Source organism: Macrotis lagotis, chromosome 3, assembly GCF_037893015.1.
Source record: "Macrotis lagotis isolate mMagLag1 chromosome 3, bilby.v1.9.chrom.fasta, whole genome shotgun sequence".
Classification (NCBI taxonomy): Eukaryota; Metazoa; Chordata; class Mammalia; order Peramelemorphia; family Peramelidae; genus Macrotis; species Macrotis lagotis.
Window position 1 is genome coordinate 219,435,349 of NC_133660.1, and position 13,409 is coordinate 219,448,757.

Below are 13,409 nucleotides of genomic sequence, written 5' to 3' on the forward strand. Positions count from 1 at the left end.
AGTGCAGTTCAATTCAAATCAACAAGTGTTTATTCAGTTCCTGGTATGTTGAAGGCATCATGCTAGGTTAGCATTAGGAATTCAAGATAATTTTCTTAACAAAACAGATAAATGTCCCTACCCTTTAAAATTCTACTGATGACTTCCAAGAATCATTCCAATTTAGACATTCCATGACCTAAAGTCCCATCTAGTTTCCAAGCCCTATGTTCTAAGCTCTGAAATTCTATTTTTAAAGATGCCCCTCCCCACCCCAGCATATTCTAAGATTCCTTCCAGATATATCATTCTCTGTTGTTTCCTGTGTTCTAAGATTTTACATTCTGTGTCCTCTGTGAGGGTACTTGACCTCCGTATTTAAGTTCTAAGTTCCATGCTTCAAAGACCCTTCCAGAAATGATATTCGATTTTCTAGGAGACTCTTCTACCCCCAACTCTTTTCCCCAACCAGCACCCCCCCTAACCTTCCCCCACACCTTTTCCCACCCACCTCCCACATCTTCTTCTGTTTTTTTCATTCCCACACCTGAAATTGTGACAGTATTTCCTGGAACAATCTTCCTTTGGTATCTCTAAAGATGATGACTCTTATTATATCCCTGAATGGTCTTTTGGTTTCCAAAGATGGATTTATTCACAAAGGTGCTGTCTCTCCCTTTTCCCTTGCTAACAGCAGGTGCTGGTACAATTTGTGATCAGGGAAGGGGCACCTCTCTGTGGCTCTCAGCTTCCCCCTGGTGGTTGTTTGGAATATTACCCCTTACTGATGCTAACAGGCTGATCATAACAAATCAACAAGCATCTACTAAACACTTATTGTATACATCAGAATTGGGGTTAGCTAGTGAGAATACTTAGGAAAAAATAAAATGGCCCCATCCTCAAGGCCCATAGCATAGTATTACCCTCAATCATTTCTAAATCACTACTTAGTGACTTACTGTCTAACAGTATGTTTGCTTTATTTTAATTATGTGCCAGCAAATGAATACCCAACAAGGACAAGTCAGAGAATCTAAAAACTGAGAGAGATCTCAAAGCACTATTTCATTCTTTACCGTTCTCAAAAAATGATCATCCAGACTCTACTTGAAACGCCCCAGTGACAGGGAACTCACCACCTCACAAGGAAGATCATTTGACTTTTCTTTTTCTTTAATTTAAGGAAAATAGGATCTTTGTTTTCCTGAGTGTGTGTGTGTACATATACACATAGCTATGACATAAAAAGATTGACTCTGACTCTGAAGTCATAGAACTAGGTTTGAATCCCTAATTTATTTACTCTATGTCTTCTCTCTGCATCTCAGTCTCCTTATCTACAAAATAAGGGAGATAGATTAGGTGATTTCTAAGGTCTGTTTCACCTCTAAATATGACAGGATAAGATTGAGATGTAGGCAAATACTATCCCCTCTTTACATCTCAGTTTCTTCCTCTGAAAAATAGGGATGATAAAATTTCTACTGCCTACCTCAAAGGGTAAATATGATAATCAGATGGAAAACATACAGCCACTAAGATGTGGTCCAGGCATCTCGTTTTATAGAGATAAAAGCTAAAGGAACAAGAAGTTATTTGACCCAGGTCACACAGAACAGCACCAGAACAAGTGCTGATGGTAAGTCCTGTGTTCTTTTCCCTATCTAGATGTTCTTTCCATCTTATCCAACAAATTGAAAAGAAACTTAGAACATAAAACATAGAATTTTAGAACTAGAATGAATCTTGGAAGTCAGAAGTAGAATGTAAATTCTTTGGAGACAGACTGATTCATATTTACCTTTGAAAAGTGCCAAGCAAATAGTAGGTACTCGATAAATAATGTCGTCAATGACTGACAACTCTTAAAAATCATAATAACAACTCAAAAATCATAAAAACCTCCAGTCAAGTAGAAATAAATTTTTTTTTGCCCCAGAAAGAAACTTTAGATTTCTTGGGACCTTTTCCCCATCTGCCATTTTCCCCCCTTTAAACATTGTCTTTGGAAATCCTCAACATTATACAGGTCTTCCTTAAGGTAATCTAACCTTCCAAGCCCAGTTGACCAAGGGGAAAGCTTTGTCCTTCTCACTGAACTTCTCCACACAGTGAGTTTTCTTCTGGCTGAGTCATACATTTACACAGTAAAAAGAAAGTGAAAGGAAGAAAAGAAAAAGAGAAAGTTCAGTCAAATGTTTCTAGGCAGGCACAATTATGTCTTCAACAGGAGAGTTTTGACGTCTGTGATCTCTTATTCTCTGGTAACTGCTATTAATATCTTTCTTACTAAAGTGATTTGATGCAGTTTCCAAACTAAGAGTTCATGAGGGTGGGAGGGGAGCCCTGCCATTTGGAGGAATGGTGACCTCTATAATTCTGAGCCTCTGCTGTTTACTATAGTTGCAACAAGACCTCAGACAAGTCACTTTGTGAGGCACTTTGAGGAAACCCTCATTAAAAAAAAACTCCTTAAGAAACAGGAATTATTTCATTTTTGTCTTTGTAGCTTTTAAACCTATCATGCTCATTATCATTACTGTTGTTGCAGATCCTTCATTTTTGAAGAGGATCTTAGATGAGAAAAAAATGAAACAAAGTTAAGTAAAATCATAATAAATACTTGTTGATTTATTGATTATAGAGATGAACCAGATAGACTTCATATCACCAAGAGCATCCATGGAGTAGTTGCTAAGCCACTGTTTCAGATTTAATAAGGATCAGAGAATCTTGGGACATAAGGTGACCAGAGACTTCCTACTCAAAGCAGAAATCTCTTCCATCATATGGAGAGTAAGGATACAACTAATCTGGATTGAACACCTCCAATAACAGGAAACTCACTGCCTACCCATCGTTTTTTTTAGCAGTGCATAAAATTTAACAACTTTTAATGTTGACAAGTTTGTCTTTATGTTGAGTTGAAATCTCTCCTCTTCCTATCATTCATCTACTGTTGCTAGGTCAATCCCAAAGGACAAAGCAAAACAAATCTAAGCTCTTTTCTACATGGCAGTCTTCCAAATATTTGAAGATAACTATGATGTCCATTTAATATCTTCACTGAACTAAATATCATCAATTCCTTCAATTGATTATTGAATTATATGGTTTCTGTACCCTTGGAATACTTGGGATTCTCTTCTTGACTTCTTTCCTAAAATGTGGTATCTAAAACTTAACCCTATACTTCAAAAGTAGTTTGACCAAGGTGGAGGCTGCTGGGATTATCGCCTTCCCTCGTTCTGGATATTTGTTATTCATTTTTTCATGCAACTCAAGTTCACATTTGCTTTGTTTACCCCACATCATTCTGGCAGTTCAAGATGATTTTGCAGCTCAATTACAACCCTTAAGAGATGCTCGACGATCAGATAGATTTCCTAAAAGAGAAGCAACACAATCTTAGCACCAGAAACAATGATTCCATGTTCAATTCAACTCAGCAAGTGCTGATTATGAGCCTGAATTCCAGACTTAATTTCAGACTGCTCTTCCCCTTAAACTTACAATCTATAAAGGTGGAGGTATTGTGTGGTAAAGATATTTGATGCCAGGTAAATAGAAATAGGTAGATGAAGAATAAAATACCATAGGATAATATGAGAACAAAAAATTTTCAGTTGGAGGAACTGATAGGAAGTCAGGGAAGGTTTCTCAGAGATGATGGCATCCAAGCTAAACCTTGAAGAAAGACTAACTAAACTGCTGCCCAGTGATTGAAAATATGAGTTATATGGGGTAAGTTAAAAATCAAATTCTTTAGGAGTCTAAAGTCAGAGAGTGATTCCAAGAACTTGGGAAATATTTCAAGGAAGTCACACTCATTTTTGCCTGAAGCTTAGTTGAGCTGGCCCCTCTTAACACTGCCCATCCTTTTCTCCGAGCCAATAAAAATCAAACATTTTTGAGTGCTTACTATGAACAAAGTCAGTAGGCCTTGAGAATTATACAAAGATGGAAAAACCCTTAAAATATGAGGCATTGAATACCAAAGCTGGAAGGATGCTCAAAGGTCATGTTCAACTTCCCCATTAAAATATGTGCAGAAACTGAGTCCCAGATTGGGAAATGGTTTTGTTCAACATTTGATTGATGACAAAGAGAACCTTAGAAATCAAATCTCCTGGCTCCTAGCCCAAGGTTCTTTTCTCTTAAAATTAGGGTTGTCAGCTAGCCCCAGTTTAAGGCTTTACTTCTTCCAAGACTGCCTACATTTTTAAGAGATAAGATTTAAAGACCTGTGGAAACAAACCTGCAATGCTGGAATATGACAGGCAGGTGTGTTGTGGGGATGGAGAGAGGGGGTGGGATGGAACATGCTCAGAGGCCCTCAAATAATACTATGTAGGCGACCGCCTACTTCACTTACTCATGAGGCCAGTCCTGGTTAGAATTATGAATACAGGTAATGAAGTAATTAGCTAGAAACATCTGCTAATAGAGAATTGCATGAAAGCAAAGGTTTGAGAGGATATCAGGTCCTGGTTTAATGTGTTTTTGTTGGTTTCCTTCATCTCACCCACCAGCCATGCTGCTATTGTAGCACTATTTAAATGAATATTGGTCCTTTCTCTTCTGCTGACCAGAATTAAATATGATTTTGCATTCTTCTTTGTTTAATGAGGCAGGGACAGAATAAACCACAATCAGAAGCAAAACACTAACACTCATTAAACTCATATTCACAAAGAAAAATGCTCTGCACATAAGCAATAACCATGGGCTCCAAACAAAATATCTCTGGAGGGGTTCTGAAGATGACCAGGCTTTAACGAAAATGCATTCATCCTGCAGTAATGGGGCCCACTACCCCGTCCCCAGGCATAACTCACTCTTGATACTTAAAACAAAAGAGAGAATGACAAACAATGAGATATAAAGGAAAAATTAGTTTGTCGGGGGTAGGGGAGGGGAAAGGAAGGAAGGAAGGAAGGAAGGAAGGAAGGAAGGAAGGAAGGAAGGAAGGAAGGAAGGAAGGAAGGAAGGGAGGGAGGGAGGGAGGGAGGGAGGGAGGAAGGAAGGGAGGGAGGGAAGGAGAAAAATGTGGACCTCAAAACCCTACAAAAAAAAATGAATGTTGAAAACTATACCTTTACCTATAATTGGGGGGGAAAAAAGAAAAGAAAGAAAGAAAACAAATCGAGGAAGATAGCAGTTAATCTCAACACCTAGCACATTTCTTGGCTCATAGTAATCTAATAAATACTTGTTGATTAATTGATTTGATAACTTATTTCTGCTTCCATACCATGATGAACCATCAAAGTAAGATCATAGCATGATAGATTTAAAAGAGAAGTGGTTAATTCAGAGTTGATATACATACCCATAGATTCAGATCTATCAGTTAATAAACATTAATCAATTGCTATAATTATTAATTATTAATTATAATTAATTAATTAACATTCATTAAGTACCTGCTATATGCTAAGCACAAGGAAAACAAAAAGAGACAAGACAGTCCCTGCCCACAGGAAGCTTACAATCTAATGGGGGAGGCAACATTCAAAGAAAACTATACAAGCAAGCTTATACCCAGGATAACTAAGAAGTAACTAATAGATAGATGGTACTAGAATTAAAAGATTTGGAGGTTTCCCATAGAAGGTAAGATTTTAGGAATCCAGAAGGCAAAGATAAGAAGAGAGGTTGTGCCAAGCATGAGGGATGCCAATAAACATGCCCAGAGCCATATTTAGATCTAACAGCAACCCTAGAAATGACCACATCCAAATTTTCCCTCCTGTAATTTATAGACAAAGAAACTGAGGCCCAGAGAAGCAAAGTAACTTGACCAGAGTCACACAGCTACTATGAGTCTAAGGTAGGATTAGTACCCCTGCCTTCCTAACTCAGAAACCAGCACTCTCTCCACTATAGCACATTGTCTCTGAAGGAAAACTGATGGTAGAATTTGAGGCACTTCCAACAGATGGGAAGTCCAAATGCTACTCATTATTCTTAAATTGCAATAAGTCTCAGAGGAAAACTTCCAGCCAGTTAGGTTTTATTTTGCTTTTTAAACCAGACCTGTGATTTCATCGATGTAGTGATTTCCCAAAGGGAAATGCCCTCTACCAATAAGATTTTCAGAGGCTGTGCAATTTGAAGCCTTAGAAAGTAACTAGGAGCACTTAGAAGTTAAATAACACTCACTCAGGGTCATACAGCCAGTCTAAACCAGTATATGCATATAAATATGTAAACACACATATACATATATAGTATATATTTGTGTGTATATTGCACATATTTTTGTATAAAATATATAGTCTATATTTCCTCATACATGATGTTATATCTATAGTATATACTTTTATAGAAATTGTGTATATTTGTAAGTATAAGGATATAGTATATATTTATATACACGCCCATACACTTTATATCCATATGTATATATATCCATATATATGTATATAGATTCAAATATAAATACAAGCATATCATACATTTGTATGAATGCAAATACATACAAAGCAGTTCAAAGGTGGGAGGTTGGGTGGGAGGAGAGAAGACTAGTAGTTGGAACTCAGAAAAATCTTATCTCTAAAATGGTACTTGAGAAGAGAGGGGGCAGCTAGGTGGCACAGTGGATAGAGCATCTGCCCTGGAGCAAGGAGGACCTGAGTTCAAATATGACCTCAGATACTTATTAGCTGTGTAAGTCTGGAAAAGTCACATAACTCTGATTGTCTCACCAAAAAAACAAAAATAAAAGGAGAGAGCAAATCTATGAAATGGAGGGAAAAGTATATTCCAGACATGGGAAGATGGCTAGTACAAAGATACATAGACAAGAGTTGAACCACTATGTGGCAGACAGAGAAAAAAGTTCTATTTGACTGGATCATAAAGAGTGGGAAGGAAAGTAACATCCAATGAGACTGAAAAGATAGATTGGGACCAGATGGTGTAAGACTTTAAAAACCAAATAGAAGAGTTTGTATTTTATTATAAAGAAACTAGGAAGTGAGTGGTTGAGTAGGAAAGTCACATGTAGAGCATGTAGGATGGGCCCAAGTGGGAAGATACATGAGGTAGGGAAGTCAGTCCTTAGGTGAGAAGGCTTTGAAATAAGGTGATAGCTTTGTAGGTAGAGAGAAGGGGCAAAATGTGAGAGGGTTTAGGAAAACATAAAATAGCATATGCCAACTGATTGTATGCAATAGATGAGGGACAGCAAGAAACTTATGAATTTGGAAGAATAGCAGGTGAATGTCAGAAATAAAGCAGTTTAGAAAAGGGAAGTTATTAGGGAAGAGACATTCCATTTGTTGATTGGAGATGCAAGATAGAAGCTCAAGTAAAAATTGGGACTGAATAGAGAAATTGTATGCCAACCACTTAGAAATGATCATTAAACCCAACTCTACTAGCCTATGATAACCTGTCTTCTCACATCATGCTTATTGTTTGAATCACAGAGTTTAAGACTTAATGATGCATTATATTGAGATGACTCTTCAACAAATAGATTGTCAGCTCCCAGAAGTAAGGCTGTAGTCTTCTTTGAAAATTCCTTGGAGGGATGTACAGGACTTAGCATATCACTGATTTGTGAAATTTTAGATTTTGAAGGAGCCATTGAATCTGCTTTTGTAAAAGTATATCTCATCTTCTCCTCTTCATCATTCTTACAACCATCATTCTAGGTCAGGATTTATCCCATTGGCCTATTCCAACAGTCTTTTAACCAAACTCCTTCCTTCCTCTCCCTCCCCTCCCAATTCCATCTTATGCATACTAACAGGATTATGTTCCTAATATAAAAGCTTTGATCATGTCCATCTCCTGGACAAAAATCTTTCACTGCTTCCCATTCCCATACTCCTAAAGACAGAATTACTTTACAGACTGAACTTCAAGACTCTATAACCTAGATTTAATGATTCCACTTTACCTTTCACTTCTATAAACTCTCCACCTCAGCAAGACTAGGCTATGCATTAACCTTTGACAATACAGTATAGAACAAAGAATCGATTGCAAAGTTGGAGAGAGTTAGACTCATATCCTAGCTATGACATTTACCAACCATATGACCATAAGCAAGTCACTTATCTTCCCTGAATTTTGGTTTCTTTTTATGTAAAATGGGAATGATAATATATTTACACTACCTGCCTCTCACAGCTATGAGTAAAGCACAAACCTTCAAGTACTATATAAATGTAAGTTATTGACATTATTCTTCCTACATCCTTTTCCATGTATCTATACTTCTATGTCTGCAAAATCTTTATGAGAACAAATGATGTATCAAGGACATATTTCACAGAAGCATGAGAAGGGAGCAGGCTTGCATTCACGATTGATATTCTGCAGCAAAACAGAGCAGGATAAGCACAATTGACTAAAAGGTGCAGAGAATATACAGTCCCTCTCTGAATATCATTTTAAACTCCAAAAAGGCATTTAATTCAGCAGAGAAAAATATCACCTTAAAAACTCTCTTTCAACAAAACATCTGTCATATATATGCTAACAAAGTAATAACATGCAATATATTATATTGTATTTTAAGATATATCATATATATGATAAAGTATTATACCCTCTATTATATGATACAGAATCATACTTTGCAATTATATCTTGTATTAGATGGCATATCACACATTATGTTATAATACTTAGTATCACACATATATGATATAGTATCCCAAAGCATAGTATATTATGTTAAATGTTAAGTAATATTATTATATTATTTTATATCATATGTTGTCATGTCATGCACAATTCCCTGAAATTTTGTTTGATGATTCTCAGATTATTAATCTCATGAAAGGCAAAGAAAAGGAAATAAATATTAATCAAAGGTGCTTGCCATTGTTATGAAAGATGTACAGTACAGAGTAAAACTCCAATTAGGAGTCTGTAGCAATTTTGAGTACTCCCAGATACTCTTGTTTGCAGATAACATTGTCTTGATTTCATTAGGTCTCATTATTCTTCAGAGCCTCTTACATGCTCCAAAGGTAGTTAGAAGACACAATGGATAGAACAATGGGACTAGAGAGTCAGGAAGACCTGAGTTCAAATGTGAATTCAAACATTGACTAACTGTGACTCTAAGGAAGTCAAATGAACTCTCTTTGCCCCAGCTCCCTCATATGTAAAATGAGAATAATAATATAATGTTCCTATTTCCCAGAATTGCTTGAGGATTACTTCAGATAATATTTGCGGATGCAGAGCCTGAGGCAAGCCGTGTTAAGTAACTTGAGGCACCAGAGTCACAAAGCTAGTAAATATTTCCAGCTAGATTTGATCTGTGGAAGATGAATCTTCCTGGCTCCAGGTCCAACATCCTATTCATTGTGCCATTTAGGTGCCTCTTCTAAACTAAAAAAAGTATTGATAATGCAGATTAAAATTAAAAGTGTTTGTTGGGGGCAGCTAGGTGGCATAGTAGATAAAGCACTGGCCCTGGAGTCATGAGTACCTGGGTTCAAATCCGGTCTCAGACACAATAATGACCTAGCTGTGTGGCCTTGGGCAAGCCACTTAACCCCGTTTGCCTTGCAAAAAAAAAAAACATAAAAAAGTGTTTGTTGATATTATTTATTCCTGGAAGAGTATGGTTATTAAACATTTATGAGTACACTCCTTTCATTGTTCTATAAACCATGCCTGATCCTTCAGGAAATACATTAGAAGACTCAAGGAATCATCACCATTGAAATGGAGGCCTGTTGGCTAAAGAATAATAAAAATGATGATGATGATGATGATGATGATATTGACAACAATAACTGGCATTGATGTAGTACTTTATGATTTACAAATTTTATGTCTGTTATCTTACTTAAACCTCATCACAATTCTGCCCACATTCTTTATTGACTCTTTCAATGATGGAGCATTTAGCACAGTTGTTTAAATACACTAATTATAATTATTGTATGTTCTAATTGTCTGTTTCAGACATGTCCTTTACAAGACTTTGAGTTCCATGAGAAAAAAGACCATGCCATCTCTACAGATTCCTTTGCACACAGGAGACATTTAATAAATATTTGTGGAATTGAATTGAATTTTTTCAAGTGTCTAAGTTTGGAAAACAGAAAGAGTCTTTAAGCTCCCTGACCTTTGCCTGTATATCTTCTTATTCCCAACAGACTTAACCCAGTACTCCATAAATATTTGTTAGTAGAATGAGTAGAGCCAGTAAATATTTGATTCTTCACTGATTGCAAGATATAATACAAAAAGCCCTATCCTGGGAGTCAAAAGACTTGAGTCTGAATCCTCAAACCACAGCTCTATCACCTGTAACCTGGTGTATTGAATAGAATTGGATTTGGTCTTTAGAGGACCACCCTTTGATTTAAATCCCAACTCTATTTTTTACTACCTGCAAAACATGAGCTACATGACAAATTTGCACCAGTTTCTTCATCTATAAAATGTTGGGGATGGACCAGAAAACTTCTAAGTTCCAGGACTCTATTCCATACATTACTTTTATACTAGATAGCTTATAGGACCCCAATGAGTGGAAGCATTATTTAAAGAAAAGAGATGATAAGGGCTTAACTCCCACCTTTGCTAATTACTATCTGTGTGATTTTCATCTTAAACTAAGTAATTCAAGAACCACAAGACCCCAATCTCCTCATCTGTATGTGGAGGTATAAGATTAAATGGATTTCTAGCCAATCCTGTGATTTCTCTGAACCTCAGTTTCTTTAACTATCATGTAAAGAGGGAATAGATTATAATCTCTAAAATCTTTCCCTAGAATCCCATGTTTTACAAGAGTCAATCGACATGAAAGTTCATTGCAGAAGTATACTGACAAATGTTTAATGAAAAGTTCTCTAAAAACAAAATATATACAAAAACACAAACGCATTTTTAAATTTAATAACAGCATTTCTCGATCACTTTGTTAAACCTAGACAATCAATAAAATTACATCGAACCCTGATTTATAGTATTTGCTGACTTTTGAGTAGCATACCACTGGATCTTTGGAACCTACCCAGATACTACCTATCTATCTAACTACCTCTCTATTCTTCTCTATATCTGCTTAAAGTCATGGAAATGGCATACGTGACACAAAAAAATGGCATATGTGGATAGAATGCTAGATTTGGAGTCTATCATTAACACCTGGATTCAATTCCTTCCTCAGACACTTTAGTAGCAATATGATTCTGGCCAAGCCATTTAACCTTTCTTACCCTCAGTAATTTCTTATGAAAAAATGAGATAATTGCCTTCTGTGGATAGGGAGAGAGAGGGAAAGAGGGAGAAAATAATTGTAAAATTCAAAACCTTGCAAAAAATGATTGGTAGAAACTACCATTGTATGCAATTGAAAAGCAAATAAAATATTTATATAATGGGGAAAAAGAAAGATGAGATATTACCTACCTACAAAATTATTATGAGGATCATCATTCTAGTGCTATATAAAGAATAATTGTCGATATGATAATATATACAGATAGATATTATATTCATACACACACATATATATATATATATATATAAATGCAAGCTAATAATATCAGCCTGGCATAATAGATAGATAGATTTTGCCTCAGAGTAAGGAAGACCTGGGTCCAAATTCCACCTCTGACACATGTTGATTATGTGATCTTGGGCAAGTCACTTAGTCTTTTAATATCCAGTAACTATCCAATATTAAGTTACTACAGGTGCTGAACTACTTTGGTAAAGGAAATATCCTCACTAGGAATTCCCTATATTAATGAAATCACAAGTTTAGTTCCCTTGAAATGTATATTTACGATATTATTCAGAAAATAGTTTCATGTTTCTCTTCACCATCCAAGATCAGCAGCTATTATGAAAATAGTACAACTTAATGAATATTTAGAAGTACTCTAGAATTAGAGGACAAAGTGCAGAATAATGGAACCATAGGACACTATCAAAAGAAATTTCAAAATTTAATTCAAAATGAAATGTATTGTCAATATCTGCAGTTTTTGAGTCACAAAAGAGTACTGTTACCTACCAGAAGAAAAGAGTTCACTTATTTAGGAACAATGCTCAAATCACACAAGGGATACCCATCAATGGTTTTAAAAAAGAAAGAAAAATTGGAATATGATATACCAAAAAGCAAAAGAAAATAGATTATCATCCTTCAAAAATAGAATATTCCTACATGGAAAAATGTGCTTTCAACTGAATTAATTCTTTCCAATTATATGATCATATTATTTAAATTTGGAAAGGATGGCAGAATCATCCCATATCCAACCTATACGCAAAAGTAAATTCCACTATGTACAACACATAATTATCTAGTTATTGCTTAAAAACATCCAATGAAGGGGTATACATTAATTTGAAAGGTAGTCCATACCATTCTAATTGTTACAATGCAACTTCCACCAATTATTCTTCATTCTGCCCTTTGGAGCAAAATGGAACAAGTCGTTTCCCTCTTTCATGAGCCAACCTTTCTCAATCAGCCTTGTCACAAAATCCAATTAGAAGCAGGACCTTTGAAATACAAATTCAAGAAATTTAATAACTTAAATAAGTTTATAAGAGAATGAATTTATTTCTAATTATCTTATAATCTAGAAGAGGTTAAATGATGATTCATCACTTATATGCTACAAAGTGAAAATAATATATATTCCCTTAAAAGTCATATCTTATTTTAGAGACTATGAAAAAATAAAGAACTATAAGCTAACCTCACTGAGGATGGTAAGGTAGAAATATGTGAAAGTAAAGGAAAAGAAGAGAGAAGGAGGAAATGAAATGAATTAATTTGGCTTGGTTTTATTTTAAATCATGATACTTTGTTAAAAGTGAAAATATAAGAGAAAGGAGAGAAATCTGGTACCTCATTGTCTCATAATTGACCAATAATGAAGGAAACAAAATTAAAAAAAAAACTATATGGCAGATTGGATTCAACAGAGTTGAGATTTCTCAAGGAAGAATAGGGAAGTGGGAGGAAGAGATGGCACAATTGTCTTTGAGGTTGAAGGCCAAGATCAAACTGAATTAAGTAAAACACTTATTGCTGATTTTTAGATTTAATATAATAGGATTTTTTGGAATAAAAATTTAATATTAGTAGACTTTGATTGAAAAGAAAATTATATCCAAAAAAGCATTAAGAACTGCTAAAAATTTTTAGAAGAAATCAGTTACCAATAGACATAAAAAAAATATTCTCAATTTCTATTGAGTAGATATATACAAATTAAAACAACTTTGAGGTCTTAACTTATGCCTATTGGATTGGCCAATATGAGAGAAACAAATGAAAATAACAAATGTTGGAAGAGATATGGAAAAATTGAAACTGATACACTGTTGCGAAGTTATATAAACTGGTCTGGAAAACAATTTGAAACTATGTCCCAATGCAATAAAACTATGTATATCTTTTGACTTAGAAATACCAC

The 13,409-nt window shown here is 35.3% G+C and overlaps 1 long non-coding RNA gene across 1 annotated transcript in view; it reads right to left on the minus strand.

Annotated features, from left to right (window-relative positions):
- Positions 1-1,821: 1,821 nt before the first annotated feature.
- The window catches only part of LOC141518133 (uncharacterized), a 161,730-nt gene continuing 150,142 nt past the window's right edge, over positions 1,822-13,409 (minus strand). The window contains exons 8-9 of the long non-coding RNA XR_012477101.1: positions 12,347-12,486; positions 1,822-3,368 (exon numbers count right to left, since the gene is read on the minus strand). This is a non-coding gene — a long non-coding RNA (uncharacterized LOC141518133). The remainder of the gene's footprint in view (positions 3,369-12,346; positions 12,487-13,409) is intronic.